The following is a 10,492-nucleotide window of genomic DNA, read 5'->3' as shown; positions in this document are numbered from 1 at the left end:
CCGTCGCTTTGAGTTTAAAATAAGATATTTATATTTTTAGCAAATGATTTCGAGATATATGGTATTTACCGACTGGAAATACCTTGTTAATAGAAGAAATCGGCTCGCTTTACCTTAAATGAATGCATAAATAATTTGTGGCAATAAGAAAAAAGGTGAGAAACTATTTTGGCTGTTCACGTTTTACTGCGGTAAATATAAGTACAGATAAAAAGCCTTTGATATCTTAATGAAATATAATATTTTAGAGTAGCATAAATATCAAACTATCTTATCAATTTATGAATAGATACATAGTTACAACTAATGTGAGAGCTCAAATTTTATACCTATGATTATAATACCCGAGAAATACTTGTGATCAGAACATTATACAAAATCTAGATGAAAGCTAATTTAATATAAAGAAATTTTTATATTTCGAGCAATTTATATGGTTCATAGGTCAACTAAAAGGAAATAATAGAAAAGTATGTTTATTAATACAGCTCAAATTAACATGTTTGTAGGTAACAATAATTATAGACACTCGACATTAATATTGTGATGTGTAGCAATATAAATTTTATTTGTGATACGAAGGAAAATCATGGGACTACTATAAATATGGATGATGTCAGATAAATTATAAATTGGCTGATTTGATCTTTAGCTTTTTAATACTGTACAAGAAAAATTTTAGATTGATCTATTGAACAGACTTGACTTTTATGTCTTTAAAACACACCATTTTTACAAAATTATTCAATGCATATTCTTCTCTTAATATATTTCAGCTAAGTGTCTTCCTAAATGTTATTGTCTGTGTGCATGGTTATAGTACAATTGTCATTTATATCGCATAAATACTTGGCTGTTTTAAAATATTTATTTATTAGAATAAAACATCAGTATAATTATTATAGTTTAATACTGAAGATTTGGCTTTTAAAATCTAGAGGTTTTGATTGCGCATAATAAATTAAAAATTGATATATTATAAATAATAAATAAACAAAATTACCACGAAATTTAAGAAACCATGAGTATCTTAAGTTGTTAAATGAATACGGGAATCGCGTTATATCTGAAATAATAAGATTAAATAAATTAAAGAGTACTTTAACGTACTATCTCTAAGCAATTGAAAAATATGGTCAAAATTCGTGCAATAAGTGCACAATATGCAAAATCCATCACAATTACGATATAACTACATTGAGATACACCCAGTCATCAAATACAGAATATAAAAGTGGAATATAAAAAGAACATAATTAGTATCAATTTAAACCGATTCTTAAATATCAAAATCTATACGTTAGATAATTTTCATCTATTTTGCTAGTTCTGTGTAGGTCTATAACAAATGATTCATATTAAAATAGCTGGTTTAAGATTTATAAAGATTTGAGACATTTCTTTAATCCATCAGTGTTGGGTTAGCTTGATGTTATTAATATATAAGGCTATTCAAAATTTTAAAAGCATTGATGGAAATTTAAATAAAGAATTGGGTTTTAAAATATAAAAATATCAAAAAACTTGTGAAAAATAAGATAATTGAAGTTTATTTTAGTAACTTTACAAATGATAATACGCCGTAATCGTGCTATGTAGTAGAATTGAATTGATTCCTATTTAGAAATTAAATAAATCTATGGAAAAGGGTATAATGAATATTTCATACTATATCTACTAAAATTATTCACTGTTTTATTTGAATATATAGATATAATGAGAAATATTTTAAATAACAATTTTATGAAAGAAGTCTCTTGGATATTGAGCTTCTGCCTATAACTAAATTTTCGATCTTCAAAAAATTAATTTTGATCGTATACCTATATATTTTTTCAGCATCGTATTTATTTTCAAGCAAATCCAAAGCAATTGATATTATTTTCTGTTCACGTAATCTTTATTCTATTTTTGATGCTTTAATCTCTTAATTTTATGTTTTCAAATCATTTATAATTTTACTTTCAATCGAGACCGAATCCTCTTTTTACATAGAAAAACAGAACCAATTCACATTTTTAAAAATTTTATAGTATCTAAATGATATCACAACAGTCTAAGAAAACATGCCGATTTTACTATGGATTGCCTTATAAAACAAATCTTAATATTTTAAAATAAATTATAATAAGTACTGAAATTTGTGATATAGACGAGTAGTTTACAAGGCCGCTCTTTATGTGAGATCGCGTGTCCACTTCCACTCACCCCCTTATTTATCATACAAATTTCACATAATAAATACCTAAAAGAGGCGACCAGTGATAAACTAAAAGCATAACATAAACATTATAAAACCATAAAAAAAGAGGTGCTGTGTAAGCTGTTGAACGACACCTCTAGCATAGGAAAAACTTTATGCCGTTAAGTAAAGATATAGCTAAGTGTGGTGTAGGTTGTATAATTTAGAAATGAAGAGTAGACATAATTTATTCCACCATATATTGACTGCCCCATATAAGAAAAGGCTCAATCCAACGTTATTATGTGTGAAAAGAAGTGCCAGAAAAATCCCACAGAATTATACAGCAGTTAAGCAAGGTTCTAGAAGTATGAAGCGAACTTCCTAAAAAGTAATTTAATAAAAGAAATAAGATAGGCAAATTTAATTAAAATTTAACACAGATAAAATATAAATAACATAAATATATATGTTTCTCCATTCAGATGCAATATATTGCCGATATATTATATTTTTTAAGGTCTAAAATATGAAATTGAGATAAAAAACTATAAGTAGCTTGAAAATAGTGGCAAGTAAATATTAGATATTTAAATTTTTAAGTTCAAATACCTCAAGCAATATTCAAATTTTATAAGATTTTAATTTCTTTTTATCAAAATTATCTTCCGTAGATCCATAAAAACAACATCTTATGGTTCTTTTAATTTCATAGAAATACGTAGACTAAAATTATATTGTTTATATTATAAATTTAACTAAATTTGTGGATCACAAAATCCATACCATAATATACATTTAAATCCTATTATGTATGTAGCAAATAAATTCACATAATTTGTGGATATAGCTACTATGTATTTAAATCTTAAAATATTGTAATTGTAATTTAAATTCTTATTTGACAATTAAGTATAAAAACTTATGCATACAAAACTCAAAAATTGACTATTAGATGGCACAATGCTTTTATTTTATGCACAAATTTTTTAATCATACAATTACTATGGTATAAATTTATTAAATAGGATTTTTTTTTATGGGTCAATTTTCTTTTTATCAATCATATCTATTTAGATGTGCTCAGCATACTAGGAATATTGCACAACTTTTGATACATCTTTTGATAACTTAACCTGATCTATCTTTATCAACCATTCTTCTTCTCTTAAATGAGATGAGTTCAAGTGTCATGTAGGGTGTGAGAGCTTGCATGTATGCTTCTACTGAGTTCGGGAATTTTTAACTACTTGACATATTTTATATGGAATTTTGTAACCACCCTATCCCAAATCATCACCTATGGTATTATTCTTCTTTTAAATCTGTAAATTAAACCAATTTCATTCGCCAAGATGTTATACCTCCACATTTTTCATTCTCAACCACATTTAAGTCGTCAAGGCTAGTTAAACCTATTTTAATCAACGTAATCATATTTTCATTGTTGCTGATTAAAAATATATTCTTGTTTATTTTTTTTGATTAAAATTTGTTTTATTCGGGTATCAACCTTTATTTCTGAATTTATATGTTCGCAGATCTCTTATACTCAGTAATTTCTGATCTTTTATGTTTTATTGCTGTCTTAAATAATAAGAATTGATGTTTTTATATCATATGTTTTATGTTTTACTGCTGTCTTAAATAGTAAGAATTCATGTTTTTATATCATATATTTTGGTTTCAGATAATTTACATGAGTAAAAATACCTATATTTTCTTTTTTTTAAATAAAAAATTTATAGGTATATTTAATTTAATATGCGCGAAGTAGGGAAATGATACTTATTTTTATACAAATTGTTTTGAGCATATACAGTATATAGATTGACTGATTAAAATTGTATCTTTTAGCAGTGTTAAAATCTTATTTAAAATGAGTCAGCTAAAAAAATGTTTTATGTACAGATATAACTATACAATCAAAAATTTAAGGCAAATTTGTAATTTCAATAATTCTAACGAGAACATAATTGACTTTGCCTTTGCTTAGGCATTCTTTTTATTTGGCTATCACACATAAAACGGTATATAATAACTTAAATTTTATGAATACCATTGTCGTTGTTGAATACTATGTATGTGTTGTTATTCTTTGTTTTTAGATTAAATATTAACTAATATGAAATGCGAAGTAAAAAACCGATCTCTTAATTTAAATTTTATACGTTGGTTATTAACATCTTCTATGCATAAATATGGAAATTTTGAACAAAAAGTGAATGTGTACACACAATAATGTAAAAATTGGAATGTTTTCTGCTGTTTTGCATTTATATTTAAGAATTAGGGTTCAGCTCTTAAGGGAACTTTATTGCATCTAGTCATACTTTTTTTAGGTCAAGAATAAAACATACACATTTATTAGCAGTTTTAAATAAATATTATTTTTTGAATATAATTTTATTATAACATGGGACGGTGTGGTTACACGATATCATAAAAGGTACCTGTTTAAACTAGATGTCATGAACCAGGTAATGAGTATATACAAACCTTGAGATTGAGAAAACCCCTTTAATTAAAAGGTCTTGAAAGAAGATGAGGTATTGAAGAAAACTCCGGAGAGGAATAGATAGCCAAAGTCTTTTTACGTGTACGCACGAGAAATCAAGCAAGTTGATCTCTAGAGCAAAAACTAAAATTATAATCATGAGCTTGGCCTAAGAATGTATCTAATAATAGGTTGAATATAATTTTACTATTTTCGAATATACATTTATCAAATATGTAGGTGAAGATTAATTATAATCACAATTTCTGGGCCCTTGAATATTTCATGATAGAAAGATTAATATTTTGGATTGTAAGAACTCAATGCTCGTTTTTAACAATTTAATCGAGGATTTTATATATCTTGGCCTTAAGTTGTATGTTCAAGAATATTTTAGGTGTTATGTTTGCTACAAGTCTTTAGTATTTTTTGAATTCAGATTGGATATTTAAATATAAGAATATATACAAGCTTGTAGCTTATATGGTCACTTAGAGTTTTCTATACATATCATTATGAAATCATAATTGTCAAAATAGAATGTGCTAGTTTCGATCTTTTTCAAATGTTGATAGCAATAACTTTAAAGTTTTGCTTTACTTGGGATCTTATGTTTACAGAGCTGCAAAGCCGAATATTAAAAATCTCATATCTTATAAAGCGTAAATATGTGCTAAAATTCACAAACGTATGTAGGAATGTGGAAAATAAAGGCTAAAGGATGTAAAGCAGAAACAGAGGAACATGTAAAAACTATATATATATTATATTAGAAAGTAGATTTTAGAAAATTTAATGATAAAATAAATTAAATGAATATATCAGAATATTTGACAATAAAACCATCTTGTAGTTTTACCTTTCCAAAGGCTAAAAAATTCAAAGAATGCAAGGCTAAATTCTATAAACATTGCTTTTTAGTTGGAATATAAATGTGAGATTTTTTTATTTATATACCGAACTAAATTTTATTATGTTACGCAAATTTGAGATAAAAAGAAAAATTTCAGGAAGAAAACAAATTGTATATCTGATTAGAACTTGGAAATCTTAATCTAAAAAATTAAGTAAAAATTAAAATAATTCTTTTTATAAATGTTTTGTGTGTTTATAGCATATTTTCATAAAATAATTATTGTGTTTTTTTTATTAGAAACAATTATATGTAATTATATTTGAAAATGTGCCTAAAATGTTACCAATAAGTTATTTTATATTAATCTGGTTCTGGTATCTTTAAATTTAATTTTTTTACTCATTAAAAGATAATTCGAAATATTGTTTAGATCATTAATAATAATAAATAAAATTATTTAAAAACGGTGTCAGAATTATTATCTTAGAGAGCATAGATTATCAAAACGTCCGAAATGATTTTTGTGATAACAATATACCATATAAATTGAAATTTCCCAGTAAATTAACTATGTCTCAATAATAATGCTTATAAAATACAAGGTAGCCCTCGAAAATGTAATATCTAGTCAAATATAACAGATTAAAGTAGTTTATGATCAATAATAACACTATTATAAATAGAACCGAAAATGGTTGGCAAAAATAAAATATGATTATTTTACCATGTAGCTCCTACATCTTAAGGGACAGCAATAAAAATTCACCATGTGTCTTGAAAGAGAATGATCATACACGAAAACAATTACAAAGGTTCATAATGCCAAAAAACAAAAAAAAATCATTTAGCGATAAAAAAAATATGGAAAGTGTATTAGTATTCTATATATTAATGTAAATGAAATTTTTTCTAAATAATTAACAAAATATAAGTATGCTTAAGAGTTAAAAACAAAAAGATTGTCTGCTATATGTTTAGTAAAGCGTAAAATTTTGTTTTGGTAAAGTGGCCAGTATTATACACCCAATTTCATTGCACATCGTGTGTGATATTGCAGTAAATTAGCAATATTATATAGAAAACATATTTGATGTTTTAATATTCGAGATAAACGAGAAGGATTAATATAAGAATACATATTTCTTAAACTAATTAGGAGGGCAATAAAAATTAAGTTTGAACATAATTTTTGCTGCGTTTTCGTGCATTCTAAAAAGATTATACATAATATTTAAAATAAAAACTTAAAATTATTAATATTTAGGTAGATTGTGCATATATTAAGAATATTAGTTCAAGTAAATCTGTTGGGTTTTTAGTACACTTCCAGCCCAATATATCGTTACATTTATATTAAAAAAGCGCAACGTTGCAGTTTATTCTTTAAAAATAAAATTTGAAAATTGCTGGAAAATTCCGGACATTGTAGAAGCATACATGCAAGCTCTCACACTCCGCAAGACACTTAGACTCATCTCATACGAGAGAAGAAGAGTAGTTGATGAAGATAGATCAGAGAAGGTTTCAAAGGATGCAACAAGGAGTTGTGCAATATTCCAACACGCTGACCACGTCTAAATAGATAAAATCTATAAAAAGAAAATCAACACAAAAATAAATTATTTTAATTAAAATTGCTGGTATGAAACGTGTCACGAAATATAAAAAAAATTACAATTACATTCGAATACAATTATAGAAAACTCGTTTTAGAACATTGAAAGAAATTTCAGAAATCATAAGATCTAATGTTGTGGAATTTGGGTATCTTTTGTTTATCAAGGGATATGATACAAATAGATGCAGATTTTACATATATTCAGTCGCATATACATAAAAAAATATTGATAAATTGGGCTTTTCTATTTTATCATCAGAAACTATTACAAGAAAAAGTAACGTAATTGAATCTAATTTTATGTTCATATTAAGTAACTTTTTTTATTAAAATAAACAACCGTTGAAATAAATAACAAATGCTTAAAATGTCTTCTATTAAAGACCGTATTGTAGTTACATCTTGAAGCATTTATAGATTACACAGAGATGATATGCTTTATAATAATTTTTTTGCAAACTGCTAATATAAAATATCTTGATTTGTAGCGCACTTTATTTAAATGCCACTCTTTTATATGATTACCACTTTTATCACATTGATTTTTACAAATATAAATACTGATGGGTGTGTGATCTACACTATCAGAAACAAATAAAAAAATTTATGTTATTTCTTAGGATATTTTTGCCAAAAAAATTATAGAAAATTGCTAAGTATTTTTTTAGTGTAAATCGCAACTTGATTTGGTTTGGCTTTTTAAGGATCTACCTGGAAAAAATACTCAATAATTCATTTTATTACATGTATAACCATAAAAGGTAAATTAAGCATATTTTTGTTCTATAATCTAAATACCTGCAAGTACTAGACAAACATATATTAAGAAAAAAAAATTAATTAAATTACAATCTAATACAATATTTTAGCAAAATATACCAACATAAGGTACAAGATACAGTTGTATAAACTTTATTAAAACAAATTTAAACGTGATAAATGCCGTAAAAAAGAACAATTTACATATTAATAAAAAGTGGTACTAAAATATGCATGTACAAACACAACTTAAGGGCAAAATAAAAATAATTAACGGCTTTATCAATATGCACTGTCTAATATATTAGTGTAGTAAGTTACAGGTCGAGTGATTATAATATATAAATTCAGAATAAAGAAGTATGTTCGGATGAAATGACTTGCAACTGCATTTTCTAATGAAATATAAATTCCAACAAGTAATTAAAAAACTCTATCTAAATATAAATAAGCCTCTCAAAAATGTGTAAATGAAATATTTCCATGTACGGTTTGTGGAGAAGAGCAAAAATAACCTTATACAAGAAATAAAAAACACACTTCTTCAAGGTAAAATAAAATACAGACGAAAAATGTATCATCTTTACCTGAATATACAAATCAAGACTAACAAGCAGATAGAGTGTAGATTGTTACGACTTAAAAAAGAAAAAATATAAAGCTATAATAAGTCTGTATAAATCCAAAAATTTATAGAAAAATTTCATATCCATTATCTACGGAGTAAAAAACAAAAACACCAAATAAATATATCTTCATTTTCTAAGATAAAAATATAATAATCGTACAAAAATTTAAATGCCAACACTGTAATTGACATAAATATCAGCCATCATCTTGCGAGATGATAGATTAAAACGATAGATTACGACAATTCAAGAAGACAATAATTTCAATAGCGTGTAAATATAATAAAATAGTCATGTCAAATATTAAAAATTTGATATAGTACTAACATTCAAATTAATGAACTTTCGAATTATAAGTTAAGGGCAGAATAGATAGTAAACTAAGGCAAAAATAACTAAGAAATAATAAATGGTTAAAAAACATTTATCATAATGAATTAGTTGCATTATCTTAACAAGCATGGCAATAAAACTCAGGCGGAATTTTCTAATTGTACATTACGTGCTCTATTGTATGAACTGTTTTGAGAAAAACTATAATCAAAATGACTACCATATTTCGTAAAATGGTATGATTAAGTGCAAAATATCCTTAAAAGCATAAAAAATCACAGTTTCGATTAAATTAAATTCCATTCCTAAACAGTAAATTTATAAAACTCTTGAAATATATTATTTAAACATTGATGTAAGAGAAGTAAAGAATACAACAAAATAATCTTTGAATTTGAGGATGATGTATTCTATTACACTGTAGATATAGAATAAAATCTAAAGTATAAACAAATATATATGTGCCTATAAAAAATATATTTTTTTTAGTAGCAAATTAAATTTTTATGAAAATATATTAATAAAAGAGTAATTGTAGCCAATTTTAGAGAAAATCATCAAAAGATGTTAAAAAAAAAGAGAATAAAGAAATTTTATATATTTCTATTTCTGTTATATATACTTCGAATTTATCATGGCATAAGAGACTAGTACAATGTCTAAATATCAATAAAATATGCTTTTTTTCGTATCTTATTATGCTAACTTTAAGTTCCAGAAAAATCTACAGAACAGCTACGGCCAATTATTTTGCAATAATAATTATATCTAAACCCCTTATTAGTAGATAAAACCAATTTTTTTTACTTAGATTATTTTCTCACAATTTTTTCATTGATGTCATAAAAAAATAAAGACTTTTTTTAGCTTACGAGATCGATATATTATTTCTTGATAAAAATTTGCTGTGTTTATTTTATAGGAAAAATACAAAAAAAATTATATCTACTAATTAAACAATTAAAGAAGTTTATCAACTAAAAAAAACCTGGAATTTCATTTATAAAGATTTTTAATTTATATTTAATATTTACACATTTTTTTGTAAAATATTAATAATTATATAGTTAAGTGCGGTAATATATATAAAAAAATGTCGTAAAAGTTGAAGATTGAAATAAAATGGTACACATCAAGATTTGGCACAATTATAAAAGTTTTTGTGCAGGAAATAGACAACATACCATTCAAAGAAGATCTCAAAATTATAAAAAATTCAATTTAGGCTAACATATGAGATAATTTTATAAATATTTTTATGCAAAATGCTTAATTTCATTTTTAACGGCTTATTTATACTTTCAGTTATCTTTTCTTCTCCCAGATCTACATATTACCTTTCTTTACGAGACCTATAAATCAAAGGTGTTTTCTCAATCAAAACCGTATTTAGGTAGGTTTATCTGGTTTTTGACTATGAATTTCTACAGTTACGCGTACATATAATTATGATTTAAATTTAAAACATCCATACATAATTTTAAAGTTTTTACATACAATTAACTATATAATAACGGGCAAATCTATGATTTTATTATTATTTTGCGTTTATTGCTTCTAAGATCTCTTTTGTTGCTTCATAAATCATATGAGTCATATAAAAAAGATGCAAAATTGT

The sequence above is a fragment of the Rhyacophila brunnea genome, unplaced genomic scaffold (genome assembly GCF_057557595.1).
Source record: "Rhyacophila brunnea isolate RB1 unplaced genomic scaffold, BYU_Rbru_1.0 scaffold_67, whole genome shotgun sequence".
Taxonomy (NCBI): Eukaryota; Metazoa; Arthropoda; class Insecta; order Trichoptera; family Rhyacophilidae; genus Rhyacophila; species Rhyacophila brunnea.
This window is presented reverse-complemented; position numbering follows the sequence as displayed.